Here is a 9,848-nt window from a genome sequence, read left to right on the forward strand (position 1 = left end):
GGCACTAGTTAAGCAAGTACAGTGTTCAAATTAATTTCCAGTTCATCCTGGTGAAGCCAATATTCAAGTCTGAATTCCACACAGAAATTGTTTCCTCTGTAATTAGCTGTTTGACACAGTATCTTCTAGTTTCTCTTGAGTGATGCTTGGGATTTGGTGGTACCAAGAAGCGCTAATTGCTTTACTTCCACATAACAGTAGATTGCTAAATCCATTTGGTATGAAATTCCTCTTTTGTAAAATAATAGCTGTTAAAGTAGATTAGCCATCATTCATAGATTTGAGTTGGGGTGTGTGTGACATTTATCTCATTCAAGTCATCTTTCTTCCCCCAAGTCTCTCAAGTTCCAATGAAAAGAAAGAGATATTCCTGCTGCCCCATCCTTACAGTGTCTATTTTCCAAAAGGCACAACAACTCCATGCTCTATGATAGTGATGGTTTGTGTGCATGAGAGGAGCAGTTGCACCTACAGACTACTGAGCTGTTACTATAGGCTAGAGATGTTCATTGGCTCTGTATGTGGTCTAAATACCCTGGCTATTGACACTTGAGCCACCTTGCTTTTGTGATTGTAAGTTGTTTTGAACACTTCAGTTCAAATAAATTGTTTTCTAAAGAGGGTGGGGTGGGGGGACAGGTTACAACTGAACCGGCTGTGAAGACCCATATGCAGTGGGATCTCAGGTAACATACGCTTCAGGTTATATACGCTTCAGGTTACAGACTCCGCTAACCCAGAAATATTGCTTCAGGTTAAGAACTTTGCTTCAGGATGAGAACAGAAATCGTGCTCTGGCGGTGTGGCGGCAGCAGGAGGCCCCATTAGCTAAAGTGGTGCTTCAGGTTAAGAACAGTTTCAGGTTAAGTATGGACCTCCAGAACGAATTAAGTACTTAACCCGAGGTACCACTGTATAGAAAATGGCTATTGGACCAAAACTCTTGATTATTTGAAAATCAGGATTCTGCTATTGGTATGTGTGAAATGGGTAGGTATTTGTATCCCTGGCCATATGGCACTGTGGCAACTCAATAATCTTTGTCCATTGTCTTTTACGTGGTAACGTCCTTCACACACAGCCTCACAAAATGTCATTATAATACAGTACCTACCTAATTATGCTGTAGTATAATGGCATATTGTAAGGCTGTTCGATAAGCTTTGAGTTTACATTCAAAGCAAGTCAATTTCTAATTCTGGCATTGATAATCTACAGGAGAGATTATCCAGCTGGAATGTTAGGATAATGGACCAACAGGATAAATACACCACAAAACACCCTGTCACTTCTTTCTGAAAACTACTATGCGTTTGCAGTGTGTTTGTATGATAGTTCTACCAAGCCTACATGTTGTGAAAGCAACCTAAACACTGATTTGTTCAAATAAATACATTAATTTGTTCTGTGATTTTTAATGTTATTATTATTTTCAAAAACAGTTATTTTAACTATTTTTGTTTAGCAAGACCAATATGGCTACAAAGACTTTAACTTGTTACTACAGGCCAGAACTCCGTGGTGGACTTTGGGCTTTCAAATTTCAGCAGTGCCCTGTGCAATGCCAAAATTCAGCACCTCTCTGCCTCTTGCCTTCCATTCTAAGTCATTTTTGTGGTGCTCACTGTGGGTGAACCAGTCATACTCACCCTAAATCTGCTTCTGCTGCAACTTGGCTGGTTGTTTCTGTTCATTATGTACAGTGGTGCCCCGCAAGATGAATGCCTCGCAAGACGAAAAACCCGCTAGACAAAAGGGTTTTCCGTTTTTCAATGCGCTTCGCAAGACGAATTTCCTTATGGGCTTGCTTCGCAAAACGAAAAAGTCTTGCAAGTCTTGCGATTTTTTCCGCTCCCCCCTTTTTCTAAGCCGCTAAGCTGCTAAGCCTTTAATAGCCGCTAAACCGCTAATAGTGCTAATCCGCTAAGCCGCTAATAGGGTTTCTTCGCAAGACGAAAAAACCGCTAGACGAAGAGACTCGCGGAACGGATTAATTTCGTCTTGCGAGGCACCACTGTATACGTGATCCAGCTCCCTTTATCTCTGACCTCCTGTCTACTTTCACTCTTGACTTACTTCCAGATGGCCTGTTCATTCAGACAGGTTTGTTTGAAGAGAGGCTAGACAACCTTGGCTATTTAATGCATAGTCTGATTTTTTTATTTTTTATTGGGGAGGTTATATGATGTTACCCCAAAGCAAGTGTTATCCAACACTTCACAGTACATTTTCTCCTTCACTTTCCTTATCATAAAAAGTCAAATCTTTGGGGGGAATTGATTTGTTGTGCAGGAACCCTAGTCAACTTTTATTGTGCAATGTGAGTTCAGATCCCACTGGGAATTCATGACAGCCTGAAAATTTCTTTGGTGTTCTTTTTCTTCTTAGACTCCTCCCTTTGCGATTGTCCTCTTCTCTTCATTCCTTTGGGTCATACTTTTCATCTTGTCTTTCCTAGGCTTCCCATAATTCTCTGTATCTTCTTTTCTCCCTCTTTTTCCCTAGGCTCTTAGACCTGCCCTGCCCTCTCAAGGATCATAGCAACCTTAAACTGATGTTTAGACAGATGGTGACTTTTTAACAGCAGTAGAAATACATAGTGAACAGAGTTTCAAATGTGATTGCTGTAACTGATGGATGATCAGAGGAGGAAGGGAACATGAGTTGGATTAATTGATGGAACTGGTCATGTTCAGAACTGATGAATGGAGATGAAAGCACAGAAACTTGATAAATGAGAAAACCGGACAGGAGGAGGAGGAAAAATATCCTATAAATAAAGATTCAAGGTTGTGTTCATAGCATGGAACATAAAAAGAGACGTGGAATAATTCTTGCGTTTCAGGATAGTTACATATATAAGATGCACTCAGTGTTTATATCTCTTGCCTTCACCTCCCCACGGTGATCCATGCGACAGTCACCTCCAGGCTTGATTATTGTAACTCACTCTATGTGGGGTTGCCCTTGAAACTGATCCAGAAACTCCAGCGGGTGCAGAATGCCGTGGCAAGACTCCTCACGGGGTCCTCACCGTGGAAGCACATTCATCCGGTGTTATACTAGCTGCACTTTAAAATCTTGTATATCCGGTGTTATACAGTCCATGCTGCACTTTAAAATCCTGACAATCAATGCTGTAAAGCATGTCATCACCTGATTAGAGAGAGACCCTGCCCACCTGTCAGATTTGGCCCGCCAAACATGGAGAAATTAAGATCTCACCCACAAACCAGAAAATGTTTCAGATACTTCATAGGCAAAGTTGACCCACTGAAATCAGTGGACTTCAGTTAGTCATATCCAATTAATTTCAGTGGGTCTCCTCTGCTGAGGACTTAGTTGGCCACAACTCTTGGAGTGGAGTTTATGTTTAGGATTTCCCTTCCACATTGGGCAAACTCTTGGTACTATTCAGTTTTGCCCCAATCCTGGAACTTCAGAGAGGGGTTTTTGAGCAGATAAATGCAACAGCAATGCAGAACAGGAACAGCAGAAGTATAATCTTTTGTAAAACAAAGATAAATGTGAAAGGACTTCTGGGAATATTTTAATCTCCGCAGCATGAATCAGTGTGGGTTTTCCCACTGCAAGAGAGCTGTGCCGTGCAACAGCTGTGAAAAAGCACTGCATGAAATGATTTGGTGTCCATTTATTGCTTGTGATATATGGCTAGAACACTGGGGGAAATATATTACAGGGGCCATAACGATGGGAGAGCATGGCACATCTTTTAGTTCATTTAGTTCACATCCTCGACTAGTTATAGGATAGTGCCATTCCATATATTTTCTGCTTTCCCATCCAGCCGGCTTTGAAGATCTGACAAGTGGCGTCTGCTGCTTTTTAAGATTACTGTATTTGCATTTTCCGGGCATGCTACAAACTGCAAGGGCTGAGAGTATGGTGCTTTATGCCTGCATCCCACTTGTGCTAGGAAGCTATGACAATAGGAGCATTCAAAAAGCATGTTCCAGTTAATGTGCTGGGGCAGAAAGGCAGAATCATGATTGCTAGTTCTTCCATCCCTGACTTACACATGCTCATTAAATGTCTGAATGGAGCTTCCTGTAGACTTGGGAGTTCCATTCAGGTTTCAAGGAAAGGGTATAGTTGTTGGCACCACCTCCCTTCTGTGTTAATTTGAATGACTGTCTCATACACACCGGTGGCAAATGAAGCCTAACAGCATCAGTAGCCTACAAGAATCCAACCCCCTAGCCTGGCTCACAAATTCCCATACATAGCATTTAACGGAGGCACACATATTCTAAGCAGAGAGGCATTTTGTGGCTTCCAGCTACTGTCCTGCACTCTGGCACTACCACCAAAACAAGGCGTTCCTCTGCGCATGACTTCCATTGAGGCAACTTTTAATGGAACATAATGCTACCCACAACTGCCATATGACTTGGGATCCTCCAGATCTGGCAACAGTTCTGGTGGCATCCATTGACTTAAATACATGGAAGGAAAGGAAAGGAAAGGAAAGGAAAGGAAAGGAAAGGAAAGGAAAGGAAAGGAAAGGAAAGGAAAGGAAAGGAAAGGAAAGGAAAGGAAAGGAAAGGAAAGGAAACAGGAAAAGAAAGGGAGATATTCACAACCATCCACTGTGATTGTTTTATTTGCTTGCTCTCTTACATCTTCCTCCACCAGGTTTCATTTTGCTTACAGATCTCATAGGAGATTATTTTGCTTATACTCTGGCCAAGTCTTTGGGAAATGTGGAGGGAAAGATGTTAGATACTGATATACTTTCCAGATATAGGCTGCTTTCAGATGACCAGTTACTTGAAAATTCATCCTGATTTGTTTGCAGAGAAATTAGATGATGTTGGTTATTTAATAAGCCTTCATCTGAATTGTTTGTGGGGAAGTTGGATGATGTATCAAAACAAGTGCCGTCCCATACTCTCATTGCAAAATGTCTGATCATCTGGGGAAGCAGGTTTCTTGTGTAAGATCTCCCAATGAAATATAATTGTGGAATCTGAATTTGCTGGTACTGTATGTGATTGAATCCCACCTGAAAATAGTGATGGCCTGGAAGTACCCATATCCATATATCCTCCAGATATTCCATGGGTGCCATTATTTCTTTAGCTTAAAAATAAAATAAAATATTGAGCCTGGGTCAGCTCTGAAGGATGGGATGTCAGGGCAGGATCTGAGCAGAAGGAAAGAATGCTTCTTGATTAAACGAGAGATCTGGATCAAGGGGGAAGCACAGTGATTGTTGACCTGTGTGGTCCTATCATTTACATAAAATATTGTTAGTATTACACCTCAAACACTAAGCTGCCGCCTAACCTATATACAGGATACAATGGTCCTATTTTATCCCACTGCTCCTTTCCCCCCCATTCAAAACCATATGCTGCATTCTGTATTACGACACTAAATAAGCAGGCCCAGTATGGATCACAAGTCATGTTGAGGGTATTGAGCTGATTGCCTTAATTAGGAAAGAATATTGTCTCTGGTTATTAATAGTGATAATCATTTAAGCTTATCTGTGTGGAATGTACTTTCCTCAATTACTCAGGGTGCTAGTTTTTGGTAATAGCATACCACGTATACTTTGACTTTGAGGTCAAATAAGGTTAATGCTTTTCAGTTCATGATAATGGCTTTTTCGGTAATCTTGGAACTGGGTAATTGCATTAGCCAATTTTGTAAAATCTTGCTTCGCAGTGAAGGTGAGCAGTTTTCATCAAGTAGCATTATCAAAAATGTCACTTCTTAATGCTTTACATCAATGTAAGAAACTTTGCATTTGCTGAAATGCAAAGCAAAGTTGGAACATTTTCTATAGCAGGGTAAATCACATCCTACCACTTCTCTGGAAATTCTAGCAACACTTTAGCATAGCTGACAAACTGTTATCACATAATTCAGATTGCACTCCTTTCAAGTGGGCATAATATTTAATTTCCTGGGAAGCCTGCCTATGTTATTATAAAATCAGTTACTTTTTCTTCCTTGTTCCACAAGATGGGGCTATATAACAAGGTTTTTATCTTGACTGACGTGGTTCACCATGAGTATAATCTGTCCCTTAAACTTCAGGTACTTCTTTGAGCTCTGCAGCTTAGGAAATGTGAAGACAGAGGAAGCTTCCTACAAGCACAGAGTGAAAGGCTGCAGATATTTTGAACTACAACTCTCATCAGCCCTAGCCAGCATTGGTATGGTACGGAATCTGGGAAAGTGGCTTTTTGCTTAGGGTGTTATTTTTTTCCATTTAGGAACATAGGGAAATAGAAAGCTTCTAGGGATGATGGGAGTTGTAGTCCATCAACATCTGGGGACCAAAGGTTAAGAACGGCTGGTGCAGCCAATACTCAGCTAGAGGGACCAGCAGACTGACACAGTATAAGGCAGCTTCCTGTGTTCCTATTCTCCTATAATAATAACCCATCTTAACCTAAGCATGCACATTCCCATTATAATCAACAGCAAAAAGAAAGCAAGAAAAGCCTCTCATCATTAAGAGATCCGCAGCAAACCTTTCCACAGCGTCAACAGTCAAATTAAAAGCCCTCGTAAACAGATATATTGTTCACGTAATTCTCAAAACCCTTAGTGAGCTGACCAGGGGAGCCTACAAGCCATTACTACTGTCAGACGCTTTATGGCTACTTTGGGATATTAATTGCCTGTATGCTCACTTCATCTCCTTTTATCTATTTTAAGTGACTTACTAATTGTCAAATTCTTAGTGCTCATAATTGAAACGTGTTTTGAGTAACAGAAGCAGGTGTGGTGGAGGCACGGCACATGCTTTCGAGCAGGTGGCTCCCTGTTGCTTACCAGGAGGGAGAGGTGGGAAGGGAGGGTGCCATGGGACAAAGGCAAGCTGAACAATGTAACACAACACAATGACCAATAACAATGGCACTAAACACTATTTATAGACTAAAACAAATGATCAGAAATTACAACCACAGTCTCTAAATCTTCTTCACCAGTCATGGTAGAATATTCAAAAGTTTGATATACAGTGGTACCTTGGGTTAAGAACTTAATTCGTTCTGGAGGTCCGTTTTTAACCTGAAACTGTTCTTAACCTGAAGCACCATTTTAGCTAATGCGGCCTCCCGCTGCCACCGCACGATTTCTGTTCTCATCCTGAAGCAAAGTTCTTAACTCGAGGTACTATTTCTGAGTTAGCGGAATCTGTAACCTGAAGCATCTGTAACCTGAAGTGTCTGTAACCCGAGGTACCACTGTATACATAATCTGCCACCAAATATTGCCAGAACAGAGTTTCCGGATAACCAATCTGTTTCGTTCAATGTTTCATCAGCCAATCTTGATCAATTCTTCATCAGTGCTCATATGATACTGTAGTCACTACAGTATCATATGAGCACTGATCCAGAGTATATTTTCTACAGTGTTTGTATTTGCTTACATGTAAGATTGGCTTGTTAAGAAATTGAACTGCATCCTTCTCTTATTAATTCTTACAAGTCTGGCTGATGAAGAATTGATCAAGATTGGCTGATGAAACATTGAATGAAACAGATTGGTTATCCGGAAACTCTGTTCCGGCAATATTTGGTGACAGATTATGTACATATCGAACTTTTGAATCACTCTACCATGACTGGTGAAGAAGATTTAGAGACTTTGGTTGTAATTTCTGATCATTTGTATTAGTCTCTAAATAGTGTTTAGTGCCATTGTTATTGGCCACTGTGTTGTGTTGCATTGTTCAGCTTGTCTATACTGCAACACAGGGGTCTGTTTATGGGACAAATGCAGGCGCGGAGCCAGTTGGGTGCTCCTGCCAGTGCATTTGCACCATGCCAGCCTCCCTGCTGCCTCTCCCTTCCCTCTTCCTGGATATGCAACAGAGGCCCGCCTGTGGAGAAGCTAGCATAGCAGCTCTGCCCTGCCTAGTAAGTTGCTTCTTGTTGCTTCATAGCACTGTGGAGTTGAAAGGGACCACAAAGGACATCTAGCCATTGAAGAAATCACACCTAAAGAACCCATTCAACTCCTGTTTAAAGCTGTGTCCGCTACCTTCTGAAGGAGACAATTCCACTGTCAAACAGCTTACCGTCAGAAAGTTCTTCCTAATGTGTAGTCAGAATCTCTATTGTAGTTATGTATTATCATCAATGTATCTTTTCCTGTTATTGTAATTATATGGTTACTTTTTATAAAGTGCTTTGAGCACAAATCCATGGGAAACATGGTATATAAATAAATTGATTACGAATACTTTGGTCTGAATTCTTTGTGTGTGTTTGCTTGCATTTTGTGTGCCAATATAGCAACCGCTTTTCTTTTTCTTTTTTTTTTACAATACTGTTAACATTTTCCTGCTGTTGGACTATCCAACTCCCCACCCCATATATCTCTGTTTCTATTTTTGTTTTCAGGGGATTGTGTTTTCGTGCGGGTTTTCTTGGTCAGTTAAAGTCAAGAGGGGTTTGAAGTCCAGGCTTGGCCTGTTTTGTATGCTGCAGTCATCAGTCAAAAAATGCATCAGTTTGACAGCGTACTGCGATTGCTATTTCAGCATCAGCAGAAGAATGTTGTGGTTTCGTAGAGGAACGTCCTGTCTGTTGAACTGCCGTGGCTTCATTTTTGTAGGACTTAAAGTATGGAGGAGTGAGGATAATTTCTTGCTATTCATGAACTTGAATCTCCAGCCCAAATCCTCCTGGGTAGCAGTGGGTTAAAATGCTAACTAAAACAAACATGAAACTCCAATCCTTCAAAAATGTCATTCCATTGCTGAGTTAGGCTGGGGTGGGTGGGTGGGGAGACAGAAATCATATGGAACTTGAGAAGGATTCTAATGCTCATTTTCCAAAATCTACTATATACAGTGGTACCTTGGTTCTCAAACTTAATCCGTTATGGAAGCCCGTTCCAAAACCAAAGTGTTCCAAAACCAAGGCGTGCTTTCCCATAGAAAGTAATGCAAAATGGATTAATCAGTTCCAGACTTTTAAAAACAACCCCTAAAACAGCAATTTAACATAAATTTTACTATCTAACGAGACCATTGATTCATAAAATGAAAGCAATAATCAATGGACTGTACTATAAAATAAATAAGTCAGTATTGTAGATGATAAAAATTAAAATTTATTTATTTTCTTACCTGCACTGCATTGTTTGGATGGGGGGCTTTCATCCATTTCCGCAGTCACACAATCAATCAATCAATCAGTAGCTGAACTGGGTTCCACACAGTCACAAAAACAAAATAACTGAAAAAGCCTCAAAAACAAAAACACAAAATAAACAGCAAAAACAAAAGTGCCAAACTCAATCCATTCTGGGAGTCTGTTTGACTTCCGAAATATTTGAAAACCAAGGCACAGCTTCTGATTGGTGCAGGTGCCCCAGAAACAATAGCCGACAACCACATTGGACATTCAGCTTCTGAAAAATATTTGAAAACCGGAACACTTGTTTCCGGGTTTTCAGCGTTTGAGAACCAAGGCGTTTGAGAACCAAGGTACCACTGTATTTCTAGGGATTCCACCCCACTCCCTGAGTGTTTTATAGTTTGAGGAAGGAGGCTGCTCTGGTTGCTTTAGCAATAAAGTGGAAAGTTGCAATATAAATATCTTAACACATAAATAAAGCTCTGATGGGTTCCCAATGGGAGAGATTTCCATATGCACGAAGAGGCTACTGACTTTGCAGTACATTTATATAAATTCAGCAATCAGCAGCTGGTCATAATATAGGAGGTAATTTCTTAGGTGTTCTGCAATTCTACACAACTTCAGTACATACCCTGTTGTTTTACTTCTTTGCTCAGAGCCATGGAGAGAGGGGACACACGCACATTTATTTCTCTAGTCTACTTTCCTTCA

The sequence above is a fragment of the Podarcis liolepis genome (genome assembly GCF_965112155.1).
Source record: "Podarcis liolepis genome assembly, chromosome: 1".
NCBI classification, from domain to species: Eukaryota; Metazoa; Chordata; class Lepidosauria; order Squamata; family Lacertidae; genus Podarcis; species Podarcis liolepis.